This window comes from Mandrillus leucophaeus, unplaced genomic scaffold (assembly GCF_000951045.1).
Source record: "Mandrillus leucophaeus isolate KB7577 unplaced genomic scaffold, Mleu.le_1.0 Scaffold470, whole genome shotgun sequence".
Classification (NCBI taxonomy): Eukaryota; Metazoa; Chordata; class Mammalia; order Primates; family Cercopithecidae; genus Mandrillus; species Mandrillus leucophaeus.
In genome coordinates this window covers 667,344-672,412 of record NW_012105032.1, presented here as the reverse complement: position 1 = coordinate 672,412, position 5,069 = coordinate 667,344, and positions in this window count along the sequence as shown.

Here is a 5,069-nt window from a genome sequence, read left to right as displayed (position 1 = left end):
CACCGCGTTAGCCAGGATGGTCTTGATCTCCTGACCTTGTGATCCGCCCATCTCGGCCTCCCAAAGTGCTGGGATTACAGGCTTGAGCCACCACACCAGGCTGGCAGAATACATTTCTAAGCAGCAAAGTATTTAAGATGTGGCCTAGCTGCTTCTAAAAGCCTATGCTCATTTGTGTAAACAAACAAACAAAAAAATACCTGAAACTGGAACTTACATTTAGAAGGAGAGAAGAACATACAATTTTGAAAAATTTGCAGCCTGGTCATGTGGTAAGAAAGGAAGGAAGAAACAAATAAACAAAGGCATTTTCAGGGAGAAAATGAAGCCCGTTGCAAAAATTTGCTTCAATAAAGAAGAGCCAAATGGTAATACCAAAGACAATGGGGGAAAATCCATCCAATTTATTTTTGAGATCTTCACAGCATCCCCTTCCATCACAGGCCTGGAGGCTTAGGAGGGAAAAAATGGTTTCATGGGCCAGGCCCAGGGCTCTACTGCTCTGTGCAGCATTGGGATATGGCTGCCTGTGTCCCAGCCACTTAAACTCTATCTGTGGCTAAAAGGGTCCCAAATACATCTCAGGCTACTACTCCAGAGGGTACAAGCCAGAAGCTGCCAAGGCTTCCATGTGATGTTAAGACTGTGGGTGGAAAGAGGGCAAGGACTGAGGCTTGGGGACCTCTGCCTAGATTTCAGAGAATGTATGGAAATGCCTGGATGTCCAGGCAGAAATCTGCTGCAGAGGCAGAGCCTACATGGAGAAGAACCTCTACTAGGTCAGTGCAGAGGGGAAATGTGAATGTGAAGTCCCCACATGGAGTCCCTACTGGTGTCCTACCTAGTGAGGATAAGGCCACCACCATCCAGATCCCAGAATGGTACATCCACCAACAACTTGCACCATGCACCTGAAAAAGCTGCAGGCACTCAATGCTAGTCTGTGAAATCAGTCTTGGGGACTGTACCTTGCAGAGCCACAGGGGTGGAGCTTCCCAAGGCCAGGGGACCCAACTCTTGCATCATTGTGGCCTGGATGTGAGACATAGAGTAAAAGAAAATTATTTTGAAGCTTTAAAATTTAATGACTGCCCTGCTGGGTTTCACATTTCATGGGGCCTGTAGCCCTTTGTTTTGGCTGATTTCTTCCTCATGGAATGGGTGTATTTACCCAATGCCTGTCACCACATTGTATCTTGGAAGTAAATAACTTGTTTTAGATTTTACAGGTTCATAGGTGGAAGAGAATTACCTTGTCTCAGATGAGACTTTGGACTGTGGACTTTTGAGTCAATGCTGAAATGAGTTAAGACTGGGAGACTGTTAAGAAGGGATATATTCTGCAATGTGAGAAGGACATGAGATTTGGGAGGGATCAAGAGTAGAATTATATGGTTTGGCTCTGTGTCCTCACCCAAATCTTATGTTAAATTGTGTTCTTAAATTGTGTTCTCCAGTGTTGGAGGTAGGGCCTGGTGGGAGGTGACTGGACCATGGGGGTGGTTTCTAATGGTTTAGCACCATCCTCCTAGTGCTGTCTCATGAGAGAATTCTCATAAGATCTGGTTGTTTGAACATGGGTAGTACCTACCCCCTTTGCTTGCTCTCTCTTCTGCCAGCTATGTGAAAATGTGGCTGTGCCCTTTTCACCTTCCATCATGATTGTAAGTGTCTTGAGGCCTTCCCAGGAGCAAAAACCTATACAGCCCACAGAATCCTGAGCCTATTAAACCTCTTTTCTTTAAAAATTACTCAGTCTCAGGTAGTCCTTTATAGTAGTGAGAGAATGGATCAGTACACAAGTGAAATAATATGTTGCTGAGTTTTTCTTTTGGGCAGAGTATTGGCTATGATTCAGTATCTTTTCTACTTATAGATATGTTCAAATTTTCTGTTCATGATTCAGTTTTGGTAGGTTGTGTGTTTCTAGTAATTTGTCCATTTTATTTACATTATAATTATATTATGTTTTATAAATATAAACTATACGTTTTTTCTCCAAAAACCTATTGCTTAGATTGAGACAATATTCCTGCAATTTTTCTAATTTTTTTCTTTAGCCAAACATTACACTCTAATTAGAAGGAACTGGGGTTTTATCAATCATCAGATTCCCTTTTACATATTCATAGTCTTTATGAATTTTTCTATTCTACTTGTTTAAATACATGCAAATAGTGCTTTAGGCTTCCAATATCTGCAACCACAACATCATAGTAAATAAGTTAACCACAGAATAATGTCAGTGTTTGGTCTGAAAAATTGCACTTCATTTGCTTTCTAATCTAGATTTGGTGTTAGTATCATAAGTATCTTTCTTCTTATTACTTTTTTTTTGAGCCAGAGACTCGCAGTGTTGCCCAGGCTGGAGTGCAGTGGCAGATCTCAGTTCACCACAACCTCCACCTCCCAGATTCAAGTGATTCTTGTGCCTCAGCCTCCTGGGTAACTGGGACTACAAGCGCATGCCACCACACCTGGCTAATTTTTGTGTTTTTAGTAGAGATGGGGTTTTGCCATGTTGGGTAGGCTGGTCTTGAACTCCTGGCCTCAGGTGATCAACCCACCTCAGCCTCCCGAAGTGCTAAAATTGCAAGTGTGAGCCACGATGCCCAGCCAGTCATAAGTTTCTTTCTGATTAGGTAAAACTTATGCTCGCTTCTTACAGGTAGTCTCTTGAATTTCAAGATTTTAGAATATTTTCCCACTTATATAACAACTATTTAATATATCTACTTAAAATCACTCTACCGTAATGGTCAGATTTCTTATGTCAATACAACATGTATTATAGAAAGTTGTACTCTAAAAAATATATTTCCCTTGTGCTTTGTATTTCTTTTTACAGTTTGTATTTGAAAATAACTATGAATTCATCAGAAGTTGCAAGAATAATACAGAAAATCCTGAAGTGCAAATTACGGATGAGTTTCTTGGTCACAGATTATTGTCCTGTCCTGTTCATATTTCGCTTGTTAAAGGAATTACAGCCGAATTTTTGTAGAAAGACAGCAAGAAAGGTATTGAATTATACGCAAGACTTTGACATTGTAGTAGGTAGAATACCCCTACAATGATGTTAGTGGCCTCATTTTTGGAAGACATAAATGTTTTATATTACATGGAAAAGATAATTTGCAGATATAATTAATGTAGAAAAATTATCCTGGTTATCCAAAACCAAGGAATTTTTTTTTTTTTTTTGAGTCTGAGATACAGCAGAAAGAGAAGCCAGAAAGTTGAAAAGCATGTGAAGAACCTGAGTCACCATTGCTGGAGGGAGCCATATGGAAAGCATGAGAAGAAATGTAAGAGCCTCTTGAAGCACAGATTGATTCCATCTGATAACCAACAAGGAAATGGGGCTTTAGGCATATAATTCCCAAGGAACTGTATTTGTCCAGCAGACAACATGAGCTCAAAAGTATATTTTCCTCCAGATTCTCCAGGAGGAACACAGCACTACCAACATGATTTCAACCTCCTGAGATCCTAAGCAGATGTCCTAGTTTAGTACACCCAGACTTCTGATCTAAAGAAGCTGTGAGATAATATACTTTTCTTGTTTTAAGCTGGTACATTTATTTTGTTATGTCAGCAATAGAAAATTAATACAGACATTAAGTATTTGTGTGACTTTGGAAAAGCTAACTAAATTATTTAAGCACAGTGCCCTAGCTAATTTATCAAATGTTTATTGAGTGTTTTGTATGTGTTGTTAGTCATTCAAAGATATCTGTGGAAAGATGCCAAGTTGAATAGCATATAATCTCTATCCTTATCTAGAGGAAAAACTATAGGTATGATGACCAAGGTCTCTTTAGGCACTAAAATTTTATACATACACTTTAAATATTTATTATATGAGTGCCAATAGTAATTTAAGAAAGCTGAATGATCTTACTTAATTTCCCCATTAAGATGGCTTGTGACTCATGGTACTGAGATTTGAATGCTTTAAATATTGATGGTCATTCTAAACTTTTCATAGGTTACTGTAAAAGAATACCAATAGTTAAATATTAATAAAATAATATAATAAATAGAAAATTGAAATAGATTACATGTAAAAATAACATCAAGAAATATGCACTATAAATCTAGTATTGAAGAAATTAAAAATAAACATTATTAGAAACGTTATAACAAAATTTTTATTTGGTTTGAAAAATTTATATATTATTTCAGGAAAAATGCAATTTTATTTATATTAGAAAACATTTATCATCAGGTAAGATATTTTGGATTTTTAATATTTTATCTTGATGTCCATAGATTTAGCTGATATTTTCAAAGAAGAATGGCACAGTTCCTGAACACAAAGTAACTTTAGCAGTTTGAATACTTTCAGAAAGTATTACGTTGATAATAAACTGTTGTTTTTAATTTAATATCTAAATTGAAATTAAGTACTTTAGACGTTGTTTTTCAATTGTATGGGATTTGAAAACAATATAAGGATCTATCTTTATGGATAATAACTTTGTCATTTAAAAATTCATCAAACATTGCAAAATATGTTTTGTTTTGTTTTTTCATGAAAAAGATTAGCAGGGTTTTTGCTCCTTTTGGATCAAATCACTAAAACGTAACAACTTGAAGGTTTATTTATAGAATGGCATTTATTATAATATTTCTGAGTTTTCCAGTCATGCAACTAATTAATCAATTTAAGACTGTATCTCCAAAGATAGAGTTTAAAAATAAAAGCAATACATCCTCTTATTTTAACTAACTGAATATTACAGGTAAGATTTTAGTAAACATTTTGTAGTTAGCAATATAAAATTAAAATACAAAGATGTTCATGGCAGATGACCCAGAAACTATGCTTTGTTTGTCTGATTAAAATGAATATTTACCAATCATTTCCAAATAATTTTTCTAGAACTCCTATGTGAAATATGTACTTTTTGATTTAAAAAAAAAATCAGGCTATAATATACATGCTTAATGTAAGAGAGATGAGTTGAACTGGGCTTTAACTGGATGAGTCATGCATCATTTGCATTGCCATCAACTACCAATCATCCTTTTTCTTTTTCTTCTTCTTTTCTTTTCTTTTTTTT